The 14,491-nt window shown below is 46.7% G+C and overlaps 1 pseudogene; it reads right to left on the bottom strand.

Annotated features, from left to right (window-relative positions):
* Positions 1-2,764: 2,764 nt before the first annotated feature.
* LOC132499933 (mitochondrial carrier homolog 1-like) lies at positions 2,765-14,428 on the bottom strand (annotated as a pseudogene).
* Between the last annotated feature and the right edge of the window lie 63 nt (positions 14,429-14,491).

The following is a 14,491-nucleotide window of genomic DNA, read 5'->3' as shown; positions in this document are numbered from 1 at the left end:
AAATCTACAAACAATAAATGCTGGAGAGGGTGTGGAGAAAAGGAAACCCTCTTGCACTGTTGGTGGGAATGTAAATTGATACACCCACTATGGAGAATAGTATGGAGGTTTCTTAAAAAACCAAAAATAGAACTGCCATATGACCCAGCAGTCCCACTGCTGGGTATATACCCTGAGAAGACCGTAATTCAAAAAGCTACATGTACCACAATGTTCATTGCAGCACTATTTACAGTTGCCAGGACATGGAAACAACCTAAGTGTCCACTGACAGACGAATGGATAAAGAAGATGTGGCACATATATACAATGGAATATTACTCAGCCATAAAAAGGAGAGAAATTGGGTCACTTGTAGTGATGTGGATGAACCTAGATTCTGTCATACAGGGTGAAGTCAGTCAGAAAGAGAAAGACAAATACCGTATGCTAATGCACATATATGGAATCTAAAGAAACAGTACTGATGAACCTAGTGGCAGGGCAGGAATAAAGACACACATGTAGAGAACGGACTTGAGGACACAGCGGGGGATTGGGAAGCTGGGACGAAGTGAGAGAGAGGCATGGACATATATACACTACCAAATGTAAAATAGGTAGCTAATGGGAAGCAGCCGCATAGCACAGGGAGATCAGCTCGGTGCTTTGTGACCACCTAGAGGGGTGGGATAGGGAGGGTGGGAGGGAGGCGATATGGGGATATATGTATACGTATAGCTGATTCACTTTGTTATACAGCAGAAACTAACAGAACAATGTAGAGCAATTATACTTCAATAAAGATATTAAAAATAAATAAATAAAAATAAAATACAAATGCTACTACAGCATTAAAAAAAAAAGGAGCCATTTCTATTTCCATTTCTGAAAACTAAGTTCGTGTTCCTCAGCCACTTTTCTAAGGATGTTGTTCTTCTCATTTACTTTGTAGAAGCTCTTTGTGAACTACAGAAATGAGTACTGGCCTGTGATAATAGTTGGAATTGCCAACTACAGACTGGCACTTGCCATCTACCTCTACGAGGATTAAATCACGAGGCGCGGCAGCCACTGACCTTCAACACCCCCTGAAAGGAGTTCAGGCTGGAGATCAGGAATGAGGCCCTCTGTGCTCTGGGAGAAACTGGCGGAACAGGTCTTCAGATAGTTAGATATTTTCAGGAAACGATTTTATGAACCCAGTTTCTTGCATCTCTCCTCATATCTAGAAAAGCACTAAAATCCTTCATGGTGACATCAGCTCCTCGAGACTGCAGCAAACTTCTGCCAAAACGTGTGCTTGATTGCACGTCCCCCATTCACCAGAGTCACGTACATACTGACCTCCCCCCCACCCCGGCCTCTTTGGAGCAGTTTCTCAGAGCTCTCTGAAATGCTGTCTCTCAGGCTCTAGTCCCCCTTTTGCCCCAAATAAAACTTAACTCACAACTCTCACATTGTGCATTTTTTTTCAGTCTACAGAATAAAATGTTCCCAGCTTGTCATTTGTCTTTGACTTTATTTATGATGGGTTTTTCTATGCAGAATTTTTTAAAATTGGAAGTCTATTTCATTACTATTTTCTTTTATGGGTTCTGAGTATTGTGTCATACTATAAAAGCCTTTTCCCATCTGAGGTAACTTTTTTTCTTTTCCATTTAAATCTTTTATGCATCTGGAATTCATTTTGGTACAAGATGTGCATTACATGTCCGGCTTTATTGCTTTTTCAGATGGTCCCCCATTTGCCCCGCACCGTTTCTTGAATGCTCTGTGTTTTCTCCATTGACATGAAACGCCTCCCAGGAGATTCTTGGTCAGACTTCATGGCTTCTGAGCTGAGCTTGTGGTGACAGTGGTTCCTCTTTGTGAAACCTCTCCAGGTGGGCAGAGACCTCAAACACGCCACTGAGAGCTGCAAACAAGTCAAACCTGCACCAGTACCGGCGTATGTGAGGTCTCCAAATTGCAGCCTGGAATGACGTGAGCGCATGATTCCCATCTGGTTGGTTTCTCCACTCCACATACCGTCTCTCCAATAAAGTCAGGAGGCGACAGGGAATAGTCACATGGTTTTGGTTGTTTGTTTTGCAGACTTTACTCCGTCAACATGTGAGGAAGACCCGCACTTAATATTTGCAAAGCACTTTGAACTATGGAGAAGAAAGGTGCTATGTAACCCTCGTGTTATCTTTTAGATTTCGAGCATGTTACTGTGACATCAGCATCCTAGGCTTAATGAAGTTTTATTTCAGCTAATATAAGTTCATCCCTCTGTGTTCAGCTAGCTGTGAAACCAAGCCACTGGGTGTGGATTATGAGGGCTGAAGTTTTGGGGGGTGGGGTGAAATTTTTCAGAATTCATGATAGCATATGAGACCACTGAAGCTGGTTTACCTGCCTTCTATCTACAAGGATGCTTTTTAAACTAGGACACACATCTATTGTTCAGTGATAATTATAGTAATAATGCTGACACTAAGATACTGCAAAATCCTGCTGCACCTTTTGAATTAAGTTCTGAGTCATCAAAAATAATTATAAGAAATATAATTTAAGTTTCAAGATAATTTGGCTGTGTTCCTTAATGGTTAGGAGTTTTGTTTAAGACACAGACAAGGGTGAGTTTAATCTTGATTCTTCCACCTTTTATCTGAGTAACTTTGAGCAAGTATCCCAACTTCTATAAGCTTTAATTTCTCATACATAAAATGGTGATAATAATAGTACTTATTGTTATAGGGATTAATAAGAAAATCCATTTAAAGCAAAATAAGGCACTTCTGTCTGATTGGCAAAGATCAAAAAGATCAACAACACCTCTGGTGGTGACAGTCTGGTGGAGACAGATATACTGCTCAAGGGGGTGTACATCGATACAGCCACCACATAAAACAGTTTACAATATCTATCAATATCTATCAAATGCACACACATACCTCTGACCAGCACTTCTTCTATCTGGAATTTATTGAACAGGTGTACTTGTAAATGAGCAAATTGATAACTGTAGCAGATATTTATTGCAGTGCTGTTATAGTAAGAATAGAGTGGAAAAAACCTAAATGTCCATCTATAAGGGTTTGTTCTGATGGACTCATGCAATCAAATACCATGCTGTAATAAAGAACAAGGAAATATTTATGCCATCGAATGAGATATTACCAGGATATACTGCTAATCAGAAGAAGCAAGGTGTAGAACAACGTGTAAAAACAGGGGATGGAAATATATATATTTGTTTGTATAATCACAGAAAACCTCGAGAAAAACACTTAAGAAAATGGTAGCATTGATTTCCCCTAAAGCTGGAATTTCCTGGTGGAAATTTTTGAAGTATTTCTTCAGTGGCCAGAAAGCTTTTCACTCTATACCTTTTTCATTTTTTGATTATATTCTTTGAACATGTAAATTATTTCTTAAACAGCAAATTGATATAAAGTATATAGAACACTGGTGACACATCAGCATGCAATACATATTAGTGCTTATTTAAAATTTCAGTTTAATGGTAATTGCTTATCTTCCACTAAAAGATATGTAGAGAATTTAAAAAATCAGCTGTTTAAAAATTAAATACTATAAATTTTATAATATACAAATAATTTTAAACAATAATATTTGCCTTACTATAAATTATAAAGGCATTTCTTTTAGCCCATGCAGTCCCACAGTCTGGGTCTGTTACCATTTACATTTCTCATAAATGGTGTTAAAATACCTGGCAATTTTATTTTATTTTACTTTCTTCGAAATCACCACCAATGCATTTATTTGAGGGAAAAGGGGTCAAATCTTATTACGAACTTCCAACTGGATGGGACTAGAGACACTGATCTACCTAACATCTGGGTGTTCACAGCTGCACAAGTAACCGTATCCTGCACATGAGGCGTCACCATGAAACCGATGAGCATTTGACAAGGGGGACACATTCTGAGCAGTCACAGGGTTTCCATTCAGAAGGTGCTGCCTTATCAGAAAAGCAGTGTTGAGAAAAACGAAGACAGCCTCCTAGCAAAGGCCTGGACATGACGGTGGCTCCTGAAAGGGGATAACACCCTATTTACAAAGCAGGAGCACGATGCTCCCAGCTGAGCTGCAGAATGAGAGCTGGGGCTGACCCGAGGGCTGTGAATGGCGGCTGGGATCTGACCTCACGAGCCTTTGCTCATCCAACCTCAGGCTCCACGAGCCATTCTCTGGCCCCCTGCACGAGGCAGACTCGGGAAATCTGCAAAGCCAGGGGATTCTGCCCCACCTTCCCCAGGCCTAACAGCGACCAATGCACTGGATGCAGTCTCACTGCCACCCAGCCCCTGCTTCTGGACAGACACATGGCACCTACGGAAACTGAAGCCCAGCTGGCCTGGAGCACATCTAGGTCTTGCTGGGCTGGTCATCTTACACATGTCCCACAGTGGTCAGGCCTCACCCACAGTGTCCAGGCCGAGACAGCGTGCTTTTCTAGGTGATTCAGGTTACTCCAGGGCAAGGTATGACCCTGATGACACCCGGCAGAGAAGCAGGCTGGAGCTTCGGAAGAACTGGCCCTGCACACTCGGGTCCTTCCAGCAGCGGATCCGGATTCGAACACTGAGTGAGGCGGCGGCCCAGCCTGCAGGTGTTCACAGCCATGAGACTGCCCACCAGCAGGAAGGAGCAGGTCAGCACGCTCACTGCCATCCCCATCACATATCTGGGGTGGCTCTGGATGGCCAGGGCCTGGATGAACCGGGAACTTGGATTCTGGTCGTTCCCCAGCCCCCCTGGGGTGTCACCCACACTGTCACCCACCAGGTAGGCACTGAGGAAGCGGGCCAGCAGGTTACAGCCCCGCAAGGGAACCACACCTCCCAGGAGGTGAGGGATGAAGCCGACAAAGAATCCCAGCAGCCCCTCTTCTGTGAAAATCTTCCCAAAGGAGCTCAACTTTCCGCTGTACTTGGCCTTCCTCCCACGAACTGGACCACGCAGTGCGCTGAGATGACACGCAGTGGGTGGGCCAGCATGTGGGACACGCCCTGCATCATCATCATCAGGTAGGAGGTCTCCACCACCATCGTCAGAGACGTCTTCGTGCCACGCTTGACGGAAACCTGCTCCATCTCCTCCGGAGGGAGAGCCTTCTTCACGCCGCCTGAGTCACGGTGCAGAGGGCGGTGGACGCCAGCCAGGGGCTCAGGCCTCGGCACAGCCCTAGCTTCCCACCCACCGCGCAGTGTCCTCGGCTTGGGTGGAGACGCTCGGCGGGGAAAGGACCTTCCTCTCCGGCACGCCGGTCCCAGTGGTGGGGGGCGGGCATCGGTTCGCGATCCCCCAGGATGAGCAGCTTCGCTAGAGCAGTGGCTGGCTGAGCACTGTCACTCCCGTGTGCAGGCCCACGGAAAAAGCCTTGGCGGCCGGCGCCGTCTCCGAGGCCCAGGCCCACCCCTGCGCCGTCCGCGCTGCCCGCCCACGGCTGTGCCGCGCGGCGCCGGTGTGCGCGGTGCCTGGGGCCACGGCTCCCAGAGCCCGGGCCCGCCTGCTGCCGCTCCACCTGGCTCGGCTCCGGGTCCGGCTCCACCTTTCCCCGACACTGCTGTCCGGTAAGTTAAAAAATCTACTAAGTGTCCGTGGACAGAGGAATGGATAAAAAGGCTGTGGCACATATACACGATGGAATACGACTCGGCTGTTAAAAAGAACAAAATAAGGCCATTTGCAGCACCATGGATGCACCTAGAGACTGTCATACTGAGCGAAGTACGTCAGAGAAAGACAAATATCATATGGTATCGCTTAGAAGTGGAATCTAGGGCTTTCCTGGTGGCGCAGGGGTTGAGAGTCCGCCTGCCAATGCAGGGCACATGGGTTCGTGGCCCGGTCCGGGAAGATCCCACATGCCGCGGAGCGGCTGGGCCCGTGAGCCACGGCCGCTGAGCCTGCGCGTCCGGAGCCTGTGCTCCGCAACGGGAGAGGCCACAACAGTGAGAGGCCCGCGTACCGCAAAAAAAAAAAAAAAAAAAAAAAGAAAAGACAGTTTTTCTCAGTAGATGTTATACTACTAAATGGAAATACTTCAGTAAGTATTATCACTTTATTAGATGTGAGTATTTTCCTAGATATAAAAGTAAACTCAAATGAATAGAGTCCTCATCCAGCATGTCTCAAGAATCTTGAGTACAGAGGAATTGTTTTCCTATATCCCATTCCAATTCAGCTGTGTATTAAATAATTATTATCTAAATTCTCCATTTGAAGCTTAAAAGATTTGTGATTTATTTAAATTTAATTAATTAATTTATTTTTGGCTGCATCGGGTCTTCGTTGATGCACGTGGACTTTCTCTAGTTGCGGCGAGCGGGGGCTACTCTCCGTTGCAGTGCGCGGGCTTCTCATTGCGGTGGCTTCTAGAGCACGAGCTCTAGGCTCGTGGGCTTCCGTAGTTGTGGCACGTGGGCTCAGTAATTGTGGCTCGTGGGCACTAGAGCACAGGCTCTGTGGTTGTGGCGCACGGGCTTAGTCGCTTCGTGCATGTGGGATCTTCCCAGACCAGGGCTCAAACCCGTGTCCCCTGCATTCGCAGGTGGATTCTTAACCACTGCGCCACTAGGGAAGTCCAAGATTTGTTATTTTTTAATGACCTGAACACGCAGCCTCCTTCCAACAGCATGGTCCAGTGGTCACTTTTAAGGGAATACTCAAGAAGCAGCTGAACCGGCTGGCTAATTTTTTCTCAAAAGCAACAATGATAAAACTATCATCACTAATGATAAAAACAAAACTGTTTTATTGGCAGATGTTCCCCAACATTGAGATAGAGAAAGAGCGATGCTCTTGGTGACCTAGCCAGCACGTTTCATGGCCTGACAGCTCTGACAACATAGCCTTGGGACATGTTCCTTAGCCTCTTCTACCTGGTTTTCTCCTCTGTGAAAAGGGATTCAAATACCAGCCTCACAGCTTTTACAGTCAAGGTTGACTCTTTTTTTTGGATGATGCTTTGTAGTACAGATTTCTGGCCAACCAGCAGAGTTCCAGGACTTAAATAGATCCATTGTTGAGATTTGAGGAAAGTCATAACCCTCTCCGAAAGCTTTATTCTTAGCAAGGTGAGATATTCCTTTCTGTGGGCAAAAATACAAGCTCACTTCTCTGCTTCACACTGGTCTGCTATCCAGGGCACTCGAATGACTTTCCTATCAACAGCGTAGAAATCCTGCATTTCACATTGTCACTTGTCATCTCAATGATGGAGCCACAATTCAGAGCCTGTTAAAAGCCTAGCTGATACCACATACCCGTCAGCAGGGATTGCAAAAAGAACATGATAAGCATGAAGCCCTGGTTTCACTAAACACAGCCATCCTTCGAATTTGAATTCTAGAAATCTATACCCCTCAATAGACAGTACTATTCTGGCCACCTGTAAAAATGACTTAACAAAATGTTCCTTTGTATACTTTTTTTTTGCAGTACACGGGCCTCTCACTGTTGTGGCCTCTCCTGTTGCGGAGCACAGGCTCCGGACGCGCAGGCTCAGCGGCCATGGCTCAAGGGCCCAGCCGCTCCGTGGCATGTGGGATCTTCCCGGACTGGGGCACGAACCCATGTCCCCTGCATCGGCAGGCAGACTCTCAACCACTGCACCACCAGGGGAGCTCCTGTATACTTGTTTTTGAGGGTCAATACAAGAAAAAACCTTGGGGAGTAGTAGAGTCTGTGTTTTGGTATTATCAGGAACACCATCCGTCATGTTATTTAATGCTCCTCTTACAAATTAGGGGGAAACCTAGAGATGGCAGACCCATCAATGACAATTCCATCTAAGTGTGAAAGCTCCTGAACAGGAGGGAGGTGGATTTGAGAATGTTATAGAGGGAAACCGACAGATTGTGACAATGAACATTTCTGAGGACTGGCTGCCTGCCAGACGCTTTCTGCTTCTGCAGAGTGAGAGCTTAAACATTTCTAGCCCATGATACTTTTAAAAAAATAGAGAAGGTACGACACGAGAACGTAATTTGAGTGTGGGGACTTGCAGATGAGAGTTCAGTTTGGGACACAACAATTTTGGTGGGATGTGGTATAGGAAAGAGGACTCAAAACCTTCCATGTGACAACTCACCTTTTTGAACTTCAGATTGTCACCACCAGCCATCAGTGTTGATCTAGAATGGTTGACATGGACGCTAGGATGCAGACGATGCTTACAAGGCATGTGAAAGCATCAGGCACACAGTAGATATTCAGCAATGTTAGTTCTTTTAATTCCCACAAATCATTCTGCCAAAGGAACTGGATCATGCTGTGGGAAAAAAACCTCTTTTTCCCGGGCTTCCCTGGTGGCGCAGTGGTTGAGAGTCCGCCTGCCGATGCAGGGGACGTGGGTTCATGCCCCGGTCTGGGAGGATCCCACATGCCGCGGAGCGGCTGGGCCCGTGAGCCATGGCCGCTGAGCCTGCGCATCCGGAGCCTGTGCTCCGCAGCGGGAGAGGCCACAGCAGTGAGAGGCCCACGTACTGCAAAGAAAAAAAAACAAAAAAAACCTCTTTTTCCAAAGACGTTTAAATGTTTACAGGAATTCTATACTGTACTTATCATTTTCAGTAAGTTTAAGGACATTAAAACTAATGTTAAGATTATTGGGAATAAATGTTACTACTATGAATTTAAGATATTAATAATCCCAAATTATTCCATTAGAGATGTACTACCATTGATTATTAATGCCAGAGCAAGGTCATCAAAGACTTCCATGGTCACTATATTCAGTGGATGTTTTCAGTCCTCTTTTTACTTGACCTCCCACGTTTACCTGCCAACCTGTTTTTCACTTTCTCCTTGAAACATTTTCTTTCCATGATACCACATTGGTTTTTTTTTTTTTTTTGGCTGCACTGCACAGCTTGTGGGATCTTAGTTCCCCGACCAGGGACTGAACCCAGGCTCTTGGCAGTGAGAGTGTGGAGTGCTAACCACTGGACCGCCAGGGAGCTACCAGGCACCACATTCTTTCCTTGGTGTGTTTCCGACTTTTCTTCTCTGCCTCCATTTCAGACATATCCTTCTCTCCTGGGCCTTTAAATGTTGTGGTTCCTCAAGGCTCTGCCCTGGGACCTCTTCTCTACTCACCCACCCTCTGCTCTGTTCCCCCCGAAATCACACCTGTCCCCATGAAATTGTCACCCGTATACTAATGATCCCTAAATTTCCATCTTGATCTTAGACCTCCCCCATGATATATCCAATTAACTATTCAACATCTCCACTCGAATGTCTCAAGGGTACCTCAAACTCAACGTATCCAACACCAGACTTAGGATATTCCGCTCAAATATTATCTTCCAGTTTCCCACCATAAACCGCAAATAGCCTCCCCATCTCCAGGTGTGGTCTGTCCTTCATCCGTTCTCTGTCACATCCCATATCCAATCCATTGCTTGGAACTGTTGATTTCACACCTCCCTCCCCATTTGGCTTTCTCATCTATCAATTTTTATCCATCTTTACTATCAGCATCGTTGCACAAGCTAGAGTCACCTCTCACCACTACTAAGTGGTGCACAGTCCTCCTTCCATCTGTTATGGCTCCTTTGATTTTGTTCTCCATGCTAGAACTGGAGTAATCTTTAAAAATGCAAATCTTTTGGGCTTCCCTGGTGGCACAGTGGTTGGGAGTCTGCCTGCCAGTGCAGGGGACGCGGGTTCGTGCCCCGGTCCGGGAGGATCCTACATGCCGCGGAGCGGCTGGGCCCGTGAGCCATGGCCGCTGAGCCTGCACGTCCGGAGCTTGTGCTCCGCATCGGGAGAGGCCACAGCGGTGAGAGGCCCGCGTACCGCCAAAAAAAAAAGCAAATCTTTTAATGTTAACCCTGCTAAAAATCCTACGTTGCCTCTTTAGAGATAATCCTAAATCCTCCAACATATCACAAAAGTCTCTGTCAATCAAAAGGTCCTAACAGACCTTCTCTATACAGATGCTTCTACTTAGGGTAACCCTTCAGTCAGTCACCAGGATTTGTTACTTGCATGTCTATTAGTTTCTTTTGCCTTCAATCTCTGCCCCGTCGTGGAGACACCAGAAGACTGGCACCAACTCTCTAATCTCTGTGCGAAGTGATTAGGAGGAAATTTTATCATTGTTTTCTTTTTCTATGGAAAAGTGTTTTATTTGCCTCGGTTCACATTCTATAAGTAGAGAATGACTTACAAAAGGTATAGAAGCCTAAACTGTTTTAAGATGCCAGGTCAAAGCCAAGTTATAGAAGGATAAACCAATTATCCAGTGCTGATGTCACAAGGAGCTCGGGGCCCTTTAAATATCTTGGAGTTTCTTACACAGTGTTTAAATCTTATAGGTTTAAATATAGAGTGTCAGGTTCCATCTTTCTAGTACATAGTGAATTGGCTTAGGAGGCCACATTAGGCAACTTTCGTGACCTTGCTAGCACTTATTTGCCTGGTAATAAAATAGGAAGTTAAGATCACCTATGACACAGAGTTATGTTGAGGATTAAATAACATTAATTATGTAAAGCACTCAGCACAGAGGCTGGCACACAGCAATGAGCAGTAGGTGTTGGTTAGTATTATTTCTGTTTGTGGTAATTATAAAATCCATTTTGAGGAAGTCCTTGTAGATGAATGTGAACATTTTTCTTCAGAGAGAAGAAAAACAAAGGATTTCAACAGTGTTTTTTTGGGTTCACATTAGTGTATCATTGGTTTTGGTCTATCAGAGAAATACACATTTTGCAATGGAAAACAGTTAGAATGAATCTTATTACTCCTCAGGAAACGAGTAGACATAAACCCTCTTACCTGGTGTCACTGTGCACCGGTCATCAATACTCTTTTTTGTCGCATCCCCTCCAGCTCCTGCAGGATGGATCTTGTCACATGGGGGTCCTCAGGCCCAGAGCGCATGGCACCATTTCTGTCTGTGGGATGATTTCTGCTCATGGCAGAGACTCTGCTGTCCCCTGGTGGCATCTGCTGTCTTCCGTTGGTTCAACGTTCCCACTCAGAAGACCTACAATTATCCTTAGAGAGTCACACATCTAGCAGGCAGAGCCTGCGCGCTGCCTTTCCACTCTAATGTTTAACTATTGACCTTGCACTGGAAGCAGCCGTTTCTCTGAGCGGCTCAGAGCAGGTCCTTCTCCGACACCTTGCCACCTCATCCACACCAGCGCTCCTTCTAGGAGCAGATTCATGTTGTCTCCTTAGAGAGTTGCATGTGGACCTTTTCCCCGAGTTCCGATTTTGCTGTCAGAGGCTGACTCTTAACATCTAAGATCCTGAAGCTTTTTCCCCAGTCCCTGGTGTACTTCCTGATTTCTTACCTTTTTTTTTTTTTTTTTGTGGTACGCGGGCCTCTCACCGCCGTGGCCTCTCCCGCTGCGGAGCACAGGCTCAGCGGCCATGGCTCACGGGCCTGATTTCTTACCTTTGACAATGGGGTTGGGTGTTACTTCAAACTGGTCTGGGTCCTTATCACAGCCTATTCCCATGTGAAGGTACAAACACAAGTTTATTTTTCTATAACTCACCTTAAGTTCAGTTTTGAATTGCCTCTTCCAAAGGGTTGGTGATACCATCATCTCTGCCAATTGCTGGTATCTCCCACCACCCCCGCGGTTGGATCTAAATTTGAGAATGTCTAGTTTGGTGATGAGTGTTTAGGTTGGGACCCTCTGGTTTCCAATGCCATCTGTCTATGGGCATCCAGTGAGAAACGCAGCATCTTAACGCAGTCTTCAGTTTCCCCAGCCTCTGTTGGGCTCAGAGTTCCCTTCTGCAAGCTTCCTTGAAGTGTGGACGTGTCTTTCCTCTTCCACGGCACACCTGGATATACAGGGATACCGTTTTGCTCGCATTCCAAGTTAGGGCACAGGAGGTCTTTGAGAGTCCGTCTAGTTGCCACCTACCTACTCCAACCATGAGTCCCATGAGTCCATATCCTCTCTCTGGGCCCACTGCCTTGCTGGGCTGTGTTCGGGTCTCTGGGCACACCTTCCTCCTGCTATCGGATCTCACAAGCCCAACTATGGAGGTCTGCAGTGTCCCAGGGATGGGACTGGGGAGCTTGGTTCAGACTCCCTATCTCGGGGACAGTGGAGACGGGCCCCCACTGCTCCCCTCCTTCTCTCCCCTCTGTACCACTCACGGCCTCCTTGGTCCCCGGCACAGGAGCTGGGTTTGTTTTAGTTTTTTCTGTGAGTGGAAAGCCAGGCTCTTACAAAACATGTTTTATCGAAATCTCTTGCTCTGCCAGGTGTCTTTTTTGTTCCTGTAAAGCCAAGCCTTTTGCAACACCAAAGCCAGGAAGGACGCTTTCTTTGCCGTCACATCTTCCCTTAGAGCAATAAGCACAGAATGCCTAGCTGCTCGTTTGGGGTGGAGTGATGCACAAAAACATCGAGAGAAGAGGACAGTGGTTGGAGGAGGCAACCTGTTAATATTATCCTGCCACACTTAACAAGGAACAGACAGAAACAGTAATAGGCTCTTCGGAATAATATTCTTCCCTCTCTTGGGATGAAATTGTGTCCTTAGCCTTCAGAGGTAGTGCATAGTCTTGGCTCTGTTCTAGCTACACATGGGCAAGACTTCAGAACTCAGAAGCCCTGTCTTAACTAAGCAGACTGACACGTTGTCTTCTAGGAGGATTTATCTTCTCACTAGAGATCAGTTCTGGAGAGGTTTTCAAAGGTACGATTCTGTTATTCGGGTTGGTTCAAGGAATATGACAGTTTATATAAAGCTTTTACTTTACTGTGAAAACTCTAGACACAGTGAGAGTAACATTTGGATTAGTCTCTTACACCCAGAAACCTGTATAACAGGAAGAATCACATTCTATTTTCTAAGAATGCAGAGGCAGCCTCAAAGCACCTTTGCAGTTTTAGCTTAATTTTAAAATATGCTGATATTAGTAATTATTATAATAAAGTATTGGCTATTTATGGTTAATAATTGCTTACACTTATTGAGTACTGTCAGATACTAAAACACCTAATTCACTTAATCCTCATAAAAGCCTTAAAATATACATATTATTACCCAGATTTAGATGAGGAAACTGAGGCAGAGAGGCTACGTAATTTGTCCAAAGTCACAGGATAGTATCTTTTAGAGACTGAATTTGAACCCCCCCAAAGTCTGACAGCCAAGTAGAAGTGCTTAGTTATGCTGCCTAGTTAATCAGGATATTCATCTTGGTAAGAATGGTTATGAGGTTACGGCGTAAAAGTGACAATTTTTGGAATAATAAGCTAAAAGCTGCTTTTAAGCTAGTAAATCAGAATAAAAATTTTAATTTTTATGTATCCTTTGATATTTGGAGGCAAAGTCAAAGTTACCAGTTTGCAGCCTGGAAATGAGACTGGGTTAGGGTACAGTTTACTTCGACTCTTATTTATCAAGGGGCCCAGAGGTTATGTGCTGAGCCCTTCTGGATCTTCAGGGAAACAGAACGGATAAACACCATGAAACCGAAGGACATCAACTCATTGGAAATTAACATTTTACATAACTGTTCTTCGTTTTTTGGCTGTGCTGGGTCTTTTGCCCGGCGGCACGCGGGAGCTTAGCTCCCCGACCAGGGATGGCACCCGCCTTCCCTGCACTGGAAGGCGGATTCTTGACCACTGGGCCCCCAGGGAGGCCCCTACAGTAATTTTGAGGCGCTGGAATTTGAAACGGTCAGCGCGAGAAGCTGATGGAGCGGCCCTTCTGGAGTTGTCCATAAAGGCACATGGAGACGAACGCTCTTGCTAACATTTTCTCATAAACATTCTCAAGGCCAGACACCGGGAGAAGCGTCGGGGACAGAAAGAGGAAAAAAAAAAAGACAATTCTTGCCCGGGGTTCCATTCTAACGGGAGGAGACAGATGAAGCAGCAAGTTAATAAGCAAAGAGAACGCTGCGAAGTGCTAAGGACCACACCACCCTTCTCCAGAATTAGGCTGCACGAAGAGGCGAGGGCGTGCTGCCCCGCGGCGGGGCCAGAGGCCTGCACACACACCTCTACGGGGACCCGGGCGACAGCAAGGCCGCGGCGCCGGGAACCCTCCGCCCGGCCCCCGCCTCACTCCCACGGCCGGGTGAGGATCGAAGCACAACACGGCCTCCCCGGCCTGGCCCGGGGAGTAGGGACGCGCCGCCGCCAGGCTGCCCCAGACCCCCGGACTTTGGCATTTCCTGCCCCGTTTCCCAGACAAACGGAGCTTCACAGCAGCGGCCCCTCGCCAGTGAGCGGGGCCCGGAGGCTGGAAGGGGCGTGGCCGTCCGACACGCTCTCCTCCACGCCACGACGGCAGGAAGAGCCATGAAGCTCGAGCGACAAGGACAGAAACAACTGCGGCTGCGGCTTCAGTGAGCGAGAAAAGAGGGAGGAGCGGGGGCAGAGAAACCACGGCCAGGAGGGGAGGCAGACGCCGCCGGAGGTCCGCAAGCGACGCCGGAAGTCGGGCGGAGACGCCGGAAGTCGGGCCGTAACGCCGGAAGTCGGGCGGAGAC

Source organism: Mesoplodon densirostris, chromosome 1 (assembly GCF_025265405.1).
Source record: "Mesoplodon densirostris isolate mMesDen1 chromosome 1, mMesDen1 primary haplotype, whole genome shotgun sequence".
NCBI classification, from domain to species: Eukaryota; Metazoa; Chordata; class Mammalia; order Artiodactyla; family Ziphiidae; genus Mesoplodon; species Mesoplodon densirostris.
The sequence above is the reverse complement of the archived record's forward strand: the minus strand, read 5'-3'. Positions and strand labels throughout refer to the sequence as shown.